We start from the raw sequence: 14,896 nt of genomic DNA, 5'->3' as shown, positions 1-14,896 counted from the left end.
GTTTGTGATATGGTTTGGCTCTGCGTCCCCACCAAAATCTCATCTTGAATTGTAGCTCCAATAATTTCCATGTGTTATGGGAGGGGCGTGGTAGGTGATAATTGAATCATAGGGGTGGTTTCCTCCACTGCATACTGTTCTTGTGGTAGTGAAAAAGTCTCACGCAATCTGATGGTTTTATGAGGGGTTTCCCTTTTCACTTGGCTCTCATTCTCTCTTCTGCTGCCATGTAAGATGTTCCTTTCACCTTCTGCCATGATTGTGAGACCTCCCCAGCCATATGGAACTGTGAGTCCATTAAACATCTTTTTCTTTATAAATTACCCCATCTCAGATATATCTTTATCAGCAGTGTGAAAATGAACCAATACAGTTTGATATTTGAAAAAATTATTTCAATTTTTAAAATTTCTCTCATCAACTTCTGACTTGTTTTTCTGTATTTTATTGATGTTTACTGAGCTTCCTTAAAAATAGCCATTTTGAATTCTTTGTCAGGCAGTTCCTACATCTTCATCTCTTTAGGGTCAGTCACTGACACTTATTTTGTCCATTTGGTGACATCATATTTCTCTAATTTATCTTAATCCTTTTGGCCATGCATTAATGTCTGTACATTGACATAGGTACCTAATTCAACCTTTGCAGTCTGGCTTTGTTTATGAGCTTCCTTTGGCATTTTTAAAGCTTTCTTTGTAAGCTTTTTCAGAGATTCATAAAAAGTTACCTGATAGGTCCCTAAGTCTATTACCACTCTATCTATTGCAGAGCTAGGGAGTACTCTAAGACCAGGACTGCCATGGCTGAAATCCTTTGGTTGTCGAGGCTGAGAGTGCTGGTTGCACCTGAAGTCCATGGCTGCCAAGACCAGCACAGCACTGAGGCATGCCCAAGTCTTGCAGCTTGTATGACCTGTGCACAACTGAGGCTTTTCAGGGCTCAAGGTCGATGCAGTTGGTCATCTGCCATTATTTATTAAGGGTTCTATCTTATGCTTATCAATATTAATTTCCAAGTACACAAACATTTCAGATAATCTATCAATTTCATGAATTCTTAGACTCCTCTTCCAGGTCCCTGTATCCTACTTTTCCCATCTGGACTGGTTTCTCCCTTGGCCTGATGTATTCTTGTAATCCTAGGACCTTCTTTTGTAGCTCTAGCTTATGTTGGCTCTATTCTTTCCTAGATTCTCTGTCTTCATCTTAAAAATAGTATATATCCTCTTTTTCTGAGGCATATCCTACTATGGCTACTGGGAAAAGGTGCAGTGGCAAACAACTTAAAAAATTCATTGCACATCCAAACTTTCATTTACTTTTCACTCACACTTTATTGATATCCCCTCACACTTTATTGATTTCATGATATTGATTCTTTCTATCCATGAGCATGGAATATTCTTCCATTTGTTTGTGTCCTCTTTTATTTCTTTGAGCAGTGGTTTGTAGTTCTGCTTGAAGAGGTCCTTCACATCCCTTGTAAGTTGGATTCCTAGGTATTTTATTCTCTTTGAAGCAATTGTGAATGGGAGTTCACTCATGATTTGGCTCTCTGTTTGTCTGTTATTGGTGTATAAGAATGCTTGTGATTTTTGCACATTGATTTTGTATCCTGAGACTTTGCTGAAGTTGCTTATCAGCTTAAGGAGATTTTGGGCTGGGACAATGGGGTTTTCTAAATATACAGTCTTGTCATCTGCAAACAGGGACACTTTGACTTCCTCTTTTCCTAATTGAATACCCTTCATTTCTTTCTCCTGCCTGATTGCCCTAGCCAGAACTTCCAACACTATGTTGAATAGGAGTGGTGAGAAAAGGCATCCCTGTCTTGTGCCAGTTTTCAAAGGGAATGCTTCAAGTTTTTTCCCATTCAGTATGATATTGGCTGTGGGTTTGTCGTAAAGAGCTCTTATTATTTTGAGATACGTCCCATCAATACCTCGTTTTTTGAGAGTTTTTAGCATGAAGGGCTGTTGAATTTTGTCAAAGGCCTTTTCTGCATGTATGGAGATAATCATGTGTTTTTTGTCTTTGGTTCTGTTTATATGCTGCATTAGGTTTATTGATTTGCGTGTGCTGAAGGGATGAAGCCAACTTGATCATGGTGGATAAGGTTTTGGTGTGCTGCTGGATTTGTTTTGCCAGTATTTTATTGAGGATTTTTGCATCAACGTTCATCAGGGATATTGGTCTATTCTCTTTTTTTGTTGTGTCTCTGCCAGGCTTTCGTATCACAATGATATTGGCCTCATAAGATGAATTAGGGAGGATTCCCTCTTTTTCTACTGATTGGGATAGTTTCAGAAGGAATGGTACCAGCCCCTCTTTGTACCTCTGGCAGAATTTGGCTGTGAATCCATCTGGTCCTGGACTTTTTTTGGTTGGTAGGCTATTAATTATTGCCTCAATTTCAGAGCCTGCTATTGGTCTATTCAGGGATTCAACTTCTTCCTGGTTTAGTCTTGGGAGGGTGTATATGTCCAGGAATTTATGCATTTCTTCTAGATGTTCTAGTTTATTTGTGTAGAGGTGTTTATAGTATTCTCTGATGGTAGTTTGTGTCTCTGTGGGATCGGTGGTAATATCCCCTTTGTCATATTTCATTGTGTCTATCTGATTCTTCTGTCTTTTCTTCTTTATTAGTCTTGGTAGTGGTCTATCAATTTTGTTGATCTTTTCAAAAAACCAGTTCCTGGATTCATTGATTTTTTGAAGGGTTTTTTATGTCTCTATCTCTTTCAGTTCTGCTCTGATCTTATTTATTTCTTGCCTTTTGGTAGCTTTTGAATGTGTTTGCTCTTGCTTCTCTAGTTCTTTTAATTGTGATGTTAGTGGTCAATTTTGGATCTTCCTTGCTTTCTCTTGTGGGCATTTAGTGCTATAAATTTCTCTCTACACACTGCTTCAAATGTGTCCCATAGATTCTGGTATGTTGTGTCTTTGTTCTGATTGGTTTCAAAGAACATCTTTATTTCTGCCTTCATTTCATTATGTACCCAGTAGTCATTTAGGAGCAGGTGTTCAGTTTCCATGTAGTTGAGTGGTTTTGAGTGAGTTTCTTAATCCTGAGTTCTAGTTTGATTGCACTGTAGTCTGAGACACAATTTGTTATAATTTTTGTTCTTTTACATTGCTGAGGAATGCTTTACTTCCAACTATGTAGTCAATTTTGGAATAAATGTGATGTGGTACTGAGAAGAATGTATATTCTTTTGATTTTGGGTGGAGAGTTCTGTAGATGTCTATTAGTTCTGCTTGGTGCACAGCTGAGTTCAATTCCTGGATTTCCTTGTTAGCTTTCTGTCTTGTTGTTCTGTCTAATGTTGACAGTGGGGTGTTAAAGTCTCCCATTATTGCATGGGAGTCTAAGTCTCTTTGTAAGTCTCTAAGGACTTGCTTTATGAATCTGGGTGCTCCTGTATTGGGTGCATATATATTCAGGGTAGTTAGCTCTTCCTGTTGAATTGATCCCTTTAGTATTATGTAATGGCCTTCTTTGTCTCTTTTGTTCTTTGTTGGTTTAAAGTCTGTTTTGTCAGAGACTAGGATTGCAACCCCTGCTTTTTTGTTTTGTTTTGTTTTCCATTTGCTTGGTAGATCTTCCTCCATCCCTTTATTTTGAGCCTATGTGTGTCTCTGCACAGGAGATGGGTCTCCTGAATATAGCACACTGATAGGTCTTGACTGTTTATCCAATTTGCCAGTCTGTATCTTTTAATTGGAGCATCTAGCCCATTTACATTTACGATTAATATTGTTTTGTGTGAATTTGATCCTGTCATTATGATGTTAGCTGGTTATTTTGCTCGTTAGTTGATGTAGTTTCTTCCTAGCATCGATGGTCTTTACCATTTGGCATGTTTTTGCAGTGGCTGGTACTGGTTGTTCCTTTCCATGTTTAGTGCTTCCTTCAGGAGCTCTTGTAAGGCAGGCCTGGTTGTGACAAAATCTCTCAGCATTTGCTTATCTGTGAAGGATTTTATTTCTCCTTCACTTACGAAGCTTACTTTGGCTGAATATCAAATTCTGAGTTGAAAATTATTTTCTTAAAGAGTGTTGATTATTGCCCCCCACTCTCTTCTGGCTTCTAGAGATTCTGCCAAGATCTGCTGTTAGTCTGATGGGCTTCCCTTTGTGGGTAACCTGACCTTTCTCTCTGGCTGTCCTTAACATTTTTTCCTTCATTTCAACTTTGGTGAATCTGACAATTATGTGTCTTGGAGTTGCTCTTCTTGAGGAGTATCTTTGTGGCGTTCTCTATATTTCCTGAATTTGAATATTGGCCTGCCTTGCTAGGTTGGGGAAGTTCTCCTGGATAATATCCTGCAGAGTATTTTCCAACTTGTTTCCATTCTCCTCATAATTTTCAGGTACACCAATCAGTTGTAGATTTGGTCTTTTCACATAGTCCCATATTTCTTGGAGGCTTTGTTCGTTTTTTCTTTTTACTCTTTTTTCTCTGAACCTCTCTTCTCGCTTCATTTCAATCATTTGATCTTCAGTCACTGATACCTTTTCTTCCAGTTGATCGAATCGGCTACTAAAGGCTTCTGCATGCATCACGTAGTTCTCGTGCCATGGTTTCCAGCTCCATCAGGCCATTCAAGGATTTCTCTACACTGTTTATTCTAGTTAGCCATTTGTGTAGTCTTTTTTCAAGGTTTTTAGCTTCTTTGCGATGGGTTCGAACATTCTCCTTCAGCTTGGAGATGTTTGTTATTACCAATTTTCTGAAGCCTTCTTGTCTCAACTCATCAAAGTCATTCTCTGTCCAGCTTTGTTCCATTGCTGGCGAGGAGCCGCATTCCTTTGGAGGAGAAGAGGCGCTCTGATTTTTAGAATTTTCAGTTTTTCTGCTCTGGTTTCTCCCCATCTTTGTGGTTTTATCTACCTTTGGTCTTTGATGATGGTGATATAAATATGGGGTTTTGGTGTAGATGTCCTGTTCGTTAGTTCTCCTTCTGACAGTCAGGACCCTCAACTGCAGGTCTGTTGGGGTTTGATGGAGGTCCACTTCAGACCCTGTTTGCCTGGGTATCACCAGTGGAGGCTGCAGCACAGCAAATATTGCAGAATGGCTAATGTTGCTGCCTGATCCTTCCTCTGGAAGCTTCATGTCAGAGGGGCACCCAGCTGTGTGAGGTGTCAGTCCACCCCTACTGGGAGGTATCTCCCAGTTAGGCTACTCGGTGGTCAAGGACCCACTTGAGGAGGCAGTCTGTCAGTTCTCAGATCTCAAACTCTGTGCTGGGAGAACCACTACTCTTCAAAGCTGTCAGACAGGGACGTTTAAGTCTGCAGAAGTTTCTGCTGCCTTTTGTTCAGCTATGTGCTGCCCCCAGAGGTGGAGTGTACATAGGCAGGCTGGCCTCCTTGAGCTGCGGTGGGCTCCAGTCAGTTCAAACTTCCTGGCTGCTTTGTTTACCTACTTAAGCCTCAGCAATGGCGGCCGCTCCTCCCCCAGACTCGCTGCTGTCTTACGGTTCAATCTCAGACTGCTGTGCTTAGCAGTGAGGGAGGCTCCATGGGTGTGGGATCCTCTGAGCCAGACACAGGATATAATCTCCTGGTGTCCCATTTGCTAAGACCGTTGGAAAAGTGCAGTATCGGGGTGGAGGTGTCCCGAATTTCCAGGTATCATCTGTCACAGCTTCCTTTTACTAGGAAAGGGAATTCCCCAACCCCTTGTGCTTCCCGGGTGAGGCGATGCGCTGCACTACTTTGGCTCATTCTTCCTGGGCTACACCCACTGTCGGACAAGCCCCAGTGAGATGAACCTGGTACCTCAGTTGGAAATGCAGAAATCACCCATATTCTGTGTCGCTTATGCTGGGAGCTGTAGACTAGAGCTGTTCCTATTCGGCTATCTTGGAACCTCCCCCTCTGTAGCACATTTTCCTTATCCTGTCTACTGTTGATGGACATTTAGGTTGATTCCGTGTCTGCTGCAGTAAAAGTACTTGTGAATGTCTTTATAATAGAATGAGTTACCATCCTTTGGGTATATACCCAGTTATGGGATTGCTAGGTTGAATGGTAATTCTGCTTTGAGTTCTTTGAGAAACCTCCAAACTGCTTTCCATAGTGGCTGGACTAATACACACTTCCATCAGCAGTGTATAAGCATTCCCTTTTCTTTGCAACTTCATCAGCATCTATTATATTTTGACTTTTTATTAATAGCCATTGTGACTAGTGTGAGACAGTACCTCATTGTGGCTTTGATTTGCATTTCTCTAAAGATTAGTGATATTGGGCATTTTTTCATATGCTTGTTGGCCACTTCTTTTAATAGTGTCTGCGTATGTCCTTTGCCAATTTTTTTTTTTTTTGTTAGGTGGAGTCTTGCTGTGTTGCCTGAGCTGGAGTGCAGTGGTGCAGTCTTGACTCACTGCAGCCACTGCTCCCCAGGCTCAAGTGATTCTCTTGCCTCAGTAACTGAGTAATTGAGACTACAGGCACACATGACCACACCGTCCTAATTTTTTTTTGTATTTTTAGTAGAGATGAGGTTTCACCTCATCTCTGTTGGTCAGGCTGGTCTCGAACTCCTGATCTTAGGCGATCTGCTTGCCTAGGTCTCCCAAGGTGGGATTACAGTCATCAGCCACTGTGCTCAGCCTTTGCCAACTTTTTAAGGAGGTTATTTGTTTTTTGCTTATAAATTTGTTTTAAGTGCTTATAAATGTTGGGTATTAGATTTTGTCAGATGCATAGTTTGCTAAATTTTTCTCCTGTTGTGTAGGGTGTCTGTTTACTCTGTTGATAGTTTCTTTTGCTGTGCCAGAGCTCTTTAGTGTAATTAGGTCCCATTTATCAATTTTTGGTTTTGTTGTAATTGCTTTTGGAGTTTTCGTCGTGAACTCTTCACCAGTTTGTATGTCCAGAATGGTATTGCCTAGGGTTTTTTTTTTTTTGAGATTTTTGTATATGGTATAAGAAAGGGGTCCAGTTTCAATCTTCTGCATATGGCTAGCCAATTATTCTGCCACCATTTAGTGAATAGAAAGTTTTTTCCCCATTGCTTGATTTTTGCAACTTTGCCTAATAGCTGATAGTTGTTGGTGTATGACATCATTTCTGGGCTCTCTATTCTGTTCCATTGATCTATGTGTCTATTTTTGAAACAGGACCATACTGTTTTGGTTACTGTAAACTTGTAGCATAGTTAGAAGTCAGATAATGTGATGCATCCAGCTTTGTTCATTTTGCTTAGGATTGCCTTTGCTTTCTGGGATCTTTTTTTGGTTCCCTATGAATTTTAGAATAGTTTTTTTTTTTTTTTTGGAAAAAAAATCTGTGAAGAATGTCAATGGTAGTTTAATAGGAATGTCATTGAATCTGTAAATTGCTTTGGGCATTATGACCATTTAAAAAATATTGATTCTTCCTACCCATGATCGTAGAATCATTTCCATTTTTTTTTTCCATTTATTTGTGCCATCTCTGATTCCTTTGAGCAGTGTTTTATAGTTCTCATTGTAAAGATCTTTCACCTCCTTAGTTAACTGTATTCCTTGGTATTTTATTCTTTTTGTGGCATTTGTGAATGAAATTGTGTTCTTCATTTGGTTCTTGACTTGGATGTTGGTGTATAGGATTGCTACTGATTTTTATACATTGATTTCGTATCCTGAGACTGTGTGAAATTGTTTATCAGATTAAGGAGATTTTGGGAAGAGACTATGGGGTTTTCTACATATATAATCATATCATCTGCAAATAGGAATAGTTTGACTTCTTCTCTTCCTGTTTGGATGCCTTTGATTTCTTTCTCTTGCCTGATAGCTCTGGCTAGAACTTCCAGTACTAAGTTGAATAGGAGTGATGAGAGAATACATCCTTGTCTTGTGCTGGTTTTCAAAGGGAATGCTTCTGACTTTTGCTCATTCAGTGTGATCTTGGCTGTGGGTTTTTTATAGATGGCCCTTATTATTTTGAAGTAGGTATGTTCTTTCAATGTCTTGTTTGTTGAGGGTGTTTTCACATGAAGCAGTGTTGAATTTTATTGAATACCTTTTCTGCATCTATTGAGATGATCATATGATTTTTGGTTCTGGTTCTGTTTATATGATGAATCACATTTATTGATTTGTGTACGTTGAACCAACCTTGCATCCCAGGGATAAAGCCTGCTTGATCATGGTAGATTAGCCCTTTGATGTGCTGCTGGATCAGTTTGCTAGTATTTTGCTGAGGATCTTCGGATTCTGTCCTTGATGGACCCTGACTGGTACATTTACTAAAATACAGCTTGATGTTGACCATCCTGTTATCTTTCCAGGAACATAATGTGCTTGTACAGTTTATAGATTCAAATCTTATGTTGTTTCTATGACTTTTTCATGATTGACATTTTAAATATTTATCATTCCCTTAATTTCCATTCTCTCAGTATCTCCAATTTTGTGTATGTTGAATTTCCTTTCCCTTCCATACCTATCATTTTCTCTTTGATTGTTAACCATTTCACTTTAATTAAAAAATACTTTAAATCATGTTTTCTGTGTTTCTGCATTTTTTCATGACTTCTTGTGGGCTTAATTGCCAGAATGTCTTTATTTTTCTTTCTCTTTTTTCGTGTGCTTACAAACTTATTTTTAACTAATTTTGTTGTGTCACCATGTCTTTCTTGCTCTTGAATAATTCTCTTTTGAAGTTTTACTTTATCTGGGAATTTGTTTTACAAAATGTTTTATATTTATAATTTATATTTGATTACACTTTTATTGGTTCCGTGGCAATATTAATATAAATATTCTTCATCTTATTCTGGCTCTTTTTTAATTGTTACACATCCTCAGGTGAGTTAAATTTCCCCTCAAACCAAGATTCTCTACTTAATTTCCTTATAAAACAGTATTGAGTGTATGTGTCTTCTATTAACTTTTATTTCATTTTACTCAACAGGACAAAGCAAATTCATGTATACTTATGAGGCAGGGTATATTTCAGTAGTCCTGATAGAATGAATAGTTGCACTCTCTAGGTATGCCAATAACTTTTTGAACTACTGATATTTTCCAGTTTTGTCTGGGCTTGCAGGCACAAAATTTTCTTAAAAGCTTACCACACTCCAAATTTACCTTTTGCTGAACTTGTCATTTCTTTCTCATATTGTGATTAGGGATGCAGTTTACATTTTTGTTTTCTATTCTCTTTTGGAATGACTTCCCATGATAAACAGGTCTGTATTTATACTGTGTTTAATACTAAAGATTTGTTGGAATTTATAAACTGAGAGCTTTATGAAGACCAAGGTTTGTGTAGTGACTACACTCAGACTCTGGAATGAGTGCTAAACATTATTTTAAGCTCAATTTGATATGCATTATTATTATTATTATTATTTTAGATGGAATTTCGCTGTTGTTGCCCAGGCTAGAGTGCAATGGCATGATCTCGGCTCACCGCAACCTCTGCCTCCCAGATTCAAGTGATTCTCCTGCCTCAGCCTTTGGAGTAGCTGGGATTACAAGCATGCGCCACCACGCCTGGCTAATTTTGTAATTTTAGTAGAGATGGGGTTTCTCCATGTTGGTCAGGCTGGGCTGGAACTCCTAACCTCAGCTAATCCACCCACCTCAGCCTCCCAAACTGCTAGGTGAGCCAGTGTGCCGGGCCAATGTGAAAAAAAAAACAAACAAATAAAAACTTTATAAAAGTTTATCCCAGATAGGCGTGATCCAAGGAACAATCTCTGTTCTGATCTATTGTTTATATCTCCTTGTGTTGTCTCAGTTATTCTTTTATTATCATAATATTTTGCTCTGTGATACTTGCACTAATTGTTGTTTTCTCATTATAGCGGGCAGCTAAATTCCCTGTAAAAGAAATAGGTTTTATGGATTCCTTGGCCATTGTGTTTTCTCAGTAGCCCAAGTTCTGTTTGTCTTGATTCTTTTTTCTCTCACTACTGGTTGCATTTTGTGTTCTTTACCATGATTTTCCTTGTTTGCTGCAGTTAGGACCTGCACGGGCTACATCAGTAGGAAGATTGATTAAGTTCTTCCTGGTGGAAAGGATTCCTTCCTGCTTGGTGTATAAATTGAGTATGTGATCCCTCAATTTGTAGCGAGAAGATAACATCTCCAACATCATTGACTTCTGCATATCTAACAGAAGCTCTAAGAAGAATGGAAGAGATGTGAGTATTTAATTATTTTCTGCTCAGTATTATATAGCCTCTTCCAAGTATCCATTATACTTTAAAAATAATCATTTCAGTAATAATTATTAATACAAAGGATGACTCTAGAGATTGGATTTTTAAACTCTTTTAGCAGCAGATTTAGAGATGAATGGGAGTTTCTGTGTCACTGTATTAAACAGACAGGCAGTCAGCCTCATTCATTTGTTAGTAGGGGGAAACAAAATCCAAGGGCTGGGGTTTTCTCTCTTGTATTAATGGGATGTGGATGGACTCTGGGGGATGTTCCACAAAGGAAGGATATAAAATATAGTGCAACAAAGAAAGCCTAAGGAAAAAATCAGTAAACAGATTCATTGTTGCCTGGAAGCAATGATGACACTTCTAGGAAACTCCAGTCCTTGGGCTTTAAAACATCTGGAAGAGTTACAAAGGTATTACGTTGAGAGGTAATTGAAAAGGCTATTTTAGAAAGAAGTCATTTTAATGGGTTTTTTAAGATACCTGACACACAATGTAGGTTTAATAAATAGTACATAAAATGTTACCTTTAGGGAAAAATTGCATTTTAGATCTCCATTTTCCCTGCCACAGAACAGAATGTGGAATGAAGTCAAGAGAGATAAGGGTTTATATGGCAGTCCCAGCAGTACGTTTAACATGATCCAGGGTTATTAATAGTAAATTTGTTCTATTTTGGGGGAAATCAAAACAGCCCTCTCACAGATCATTTTCAGACTTTTACCAATATCTGTTTCAACTCTTTTTAAAGGGTGTATGCACTGGCATATAAATGACTATGGAAAAGGAGGAAAAAATGGAGGTTTAAAATAGTAGATGTTAGGATTAGACTTCAGTGGCTTATTAGATTATTGACACCTAGAAGACTTTGTAGATAAAATTATTTCCATACATGAAATCCCACTCTTTTGTAGAACAGAACACATCTGGAAGAACAATCTGTTACCTCTGGACAAGCCCAGCTACAGGATCCTTGGGACCGAACACAAATGAAAATGCAGAATCCCTTGTTCAAAAATTACTGAAAGTTTCAAGATGGCAGCAGCAGAACATTAAACCAAGTGGGGGATTCTTATAGGTGCAGGGCACTGTTTGACTATACATGTCTCCCACCCATGAAGCTGGCCCTGCCTCCGGCTACGCTCCCCACCTTCCTTCCTATTCTACTACTGATGTCTGCCATTCTGTCTTTTACACTTAAACCCTTTCCCTGGTAAGCTTCAATTGCCCCTCAGTTATCAGTCACTGTAATCTCAGCGAATGTGAGTCTCATGGAAGCTCGCATCTGAGAGCAGGTTTGATGTATGGTAGGATAGAGATGAATCAGGGTTGGGAGAAAGATGAAGGATGGCAGGCTACAGGAGGCTGACAGGGTATGGCACGGGGATCTTGAGTACCTTATCAGGAAAATGCCTTTATTCAGAGTAGGATTCTTGGAATGACCTAGTAGAAGTGCGCTGAAGAAGAAAAGCTTTTATGTTTTGCTCTTATGTAGATTTTGTGTTGTGGTGGACCTTTTTAGATAGAGTAGATGGTGGTGGGCTAAGCTGCTGATGTAGGTAAGTTTGGACATCTCTATGAATGTGCTGAGGACTTCTAAGCTGGAGGTATTAAGGATGAAAGAAACCACTCCTCTAGCCTGCAAATGCTAGGGTCCTCTTTTATGCCTTAACAGATTCATTAGCAGTTTACTCATGCTCATGTCTAGCAACTCCAAAGATGGTCCTGGGAAAAGTTTTCACCCTGACTTACAGTATACCTAACCATTACCTAGAAGCTGAGGTTGGATATTTTTAATGTGGGAAAATAAGAAGGAATCTGAGCTTTCATAGTAAAACATCTGCTACCCATAAACCTGTGTGGTATACAAATCATGTTGCTTTCATCTATTAATATATAGAAGGAAAGTGTATTAGTTACACGAATTAGTGTTGTTATTGTAATGCTGTGTAATAAACAAAACATCTGTGTAGTATACAACAGTAAGCATTTATTCAGCTTATACTCTGGAGTTCCCCTCATCTAGTCTGGTCATGACAGGGCTTGCTCATGTATCTGTCAGCTAGGCAGCTCTGCTGTTCTTGGCTGGGCTTGCTTCCATGACTGTGTGCCAGCAGGCTGTTGGTTGATCTAGTCATTCTTGCAAAATTGGATGACTTGGTTTCACTCCATGTGTCTTATGTCCTCCAGCAGGTCAAACTGGACATGTTTTCATGACAATGGCAGTGGGCAATAGGTAGGCAGAGACATATAAATAAAATTTCAGGCTTCTGCTTGCATCACGTCTGATAACATTGGCTTGAGCAAGTTGCAAAACCATCCAAGAACAGGAGAGCTTTCCAAATTCAAAAGGTAAGGAAGTGGACCCTGCTTTTTTAGGGGTCAGAACTGCAAAGGCATGTGGCAAAAGATATGGGTAAAGGGAGGAAGGAAGGATTGGAGTCATTTATGTCATCCATTTGCTATAGTCTGTCAAAAGCTCTGCTAAGACTTGATGTTTAGATTACAAGGATATGCTAAGTTTTTGTTCCTTTATATCATTAAATGAAGCTGAATCACCAGAAAAATCTTACACCTATATATCAGTTTTCAATGTATTGTCTTTCAGCTCCAACTACCATTCTGCGCACTGCTTTGTGATACTGGAGCTGAACCTGGTAAATATTTTTTCTCCAGCTGGCTTGATGCTAAGCTTTATCAACAGAGGGTGCTAGAGGGACATTGTTGAGGGGATGATGGCAGGAGGGTGCTTCCCTTCCAGGTTCCAGTCCTCATTCCTTGTTATTCTTTGTGAAAGTCAGTAGATCAGTGTGCAGATGGCCTAGTGGAGCTGACCATCAAGGCCAACTCCTCCCTCTCACCTAGGGCCTATTTTACTGGCAGCACTGGGCATACCCTTAGGGAGCTGTCTTCCTACCTGGCTGGACCACTTTTATAGTTCAGATCAGATCTGTTGCCTCTGATGTTTCTTCCCCTCTGACGGGAAGTGGTAGCCCTACCCTCTTAAAAATCCTTGGTTCTTCATTGCCTGTACCCCTTCAGCCTAATAATTCTTTTTCTGTAAGTGCTATTTCTGAATCCCTTAGAGCAGGGGTTGGTAAACTATAACTAGTGGACAAAATAAGGGGATATCGTTCTATACTTATCAAACTAGCTAAATATTCAGACTTATGACAACACTTAATTATGGGAAGGTTGTGGGGAAGCAAATATCCTAATAAAATGTTAGAGGGAGTATACTATCTTTTGGGAGGTCAATATAAAATATGTAACATGTAATTATATATATGATATGCAATAAAACATTTAAAATGTGCATATTCTTCTTAGCTCAGCAATTAAAAAATAATTAAAAGGATATGTAAAGACTGATGTAGATTGGGGGCAAGATGGCTAACTAGATGCAACTAGAAGGAACATCTGTCTCTGAGGGACTGTAACATTAAGACTGGCACACTCCTAACAGATCTTCAGAGGAAAGGCATTGAGAGTGGACGGAGGGAAGACACAGATGCTAGGCTGAAAAAGGAAGAATCTGGGAGCCCTGCATGGGGCTACTGGGACTAATTCCTGGCATTCAGTGACTACCGGGAAAGGAGTGAGTTGAGCAACCTATTTGCCTGCTCAGGACAATTGAGTTGGCAGGGAGAGCTTTATAGAGAAGTGGTAGAGTCAGAACTTCAGCTGGAGTGAAGACCAGAGGGTTTGCTGCAGGAGCATCTGTAGTGGAGCATAGCCAGGGGCGCCCACTTCCCTAGGCTTGACTTGCTTCTCTAGGAGACATTAGTGCTGGGGGAACTGTAAGACCTGAACTCTGCAGGATGATCTTGCCCATGAGATTGGGCCAGTACAATCTGAGTACCCCTTGGTATACTGGCCTCCCCTGGGGCCCCAGCCTGGCTTTGCCTGCTTGCAGTGTAGCCTTGGGTACCCAAAGGGTACCTCCTGGGCACCTTCATCATAGCTCCTGTGCTGGCAGACCATGCCTGACCACAGAAAGCTCCAGCAGAGTAGCCATCATGGACATGCACCCGTCCACTCACACCTCCCACTGCAGCCTCTTCATGCTGCTTTGCCTGCATGCACTTACCCACATCCACCCCTACATTGCTTTGTTGGCATGTGTATGTGTGGGCAAACCTTACATCCCCTTCCTTACCAGTGTGTGTGTGTGGGCACACACCCTGCCATGCCACTGGTGCTGGTGTGAGTGCACCCCTCCCCATGACCCCATTGAACTGCCATTGCTGTGGGAGTTTTGATGGGTACAGAGCCTGCCAACCCCACTACCACTAGCATCACACCCCTGCCCTACACTGCACCTGGGTGAAACTAGGCACAGAGAACAGCAGACCTGCCCCTACTCTGAGCTGCCACTGCTGCTCATGTGAATGTGCACAGACGGTGCACACAATCCTGTGCCCATTAGTGACCCATCCTCGTGCTAACACCACCACCAGTGTGAATGCATGTGCAGACATCAGTGGGGGCCCCCCATACCCCTGCATTGTGCTGCCTGTACGGCTGCGGTGAACACTCATACAGAAGCTGGCAATCCAGCACCTGCTAGCACCCCACTGTAGCCAATGGGCATGAACTCAGCTGTGCTGCTGCTGCTGCTGCTTCTGGCATGCGCAAATGAGGATATATCTCACTGCTACCATCCTATGAAGTGCTTTAGCTGCAACACTCATCAGAGTGTTGTGGCCAGTGGTCTGTGAGC

General features: G+C 40.5%; 1 long non-coding RNA gene across 2 annotated transcripts in view; it reads left to right on the top strand.

Moving 5' to 3' along the window:
- Nucleotides 1–13,489, top strand: part of LOC108585499 — a 65,927-nt gene extending 52,438 nt beyond the window's left edge. The window contains exons 1-3 of one of the 2 annotated variants that reach the window (XR_001901924.2): nt 9,557–9,606; nt 9,967–10,149; nt 11,088–13,489. This is a non-coding gene — a long non-coding RNA (uncharacterized LOC108585499). Of the gene's footprint in view, nt 1–9,556; nt 9,607–9,966; nt 10,150–11,087 lie in introns of those variants that run through there. The other variant, XR_004184332.1, reaches the window with a different exon arrangement.
- Nucleotides 13,490–14,896: the final 1,407 nt, after the last annotated feature.

This window comes from Papio anubis, chromosome 6 (genome assembly GCF_008728515.1).
Source record: "Papio anubis isolate 15944 chromosome 6, Panubis1.0, whole genome shotgun sequence".
Lineage (NCBI taxonomy): Eukaryota > Metazoa > Chordata > Mammalia > Primates > Cercopithecidae > Papio > Papio anubis.
Note: the sequence above shows the minus strand (reverse complement) of the source record. Positions and strands in the feature narration are given on the sequence as shown.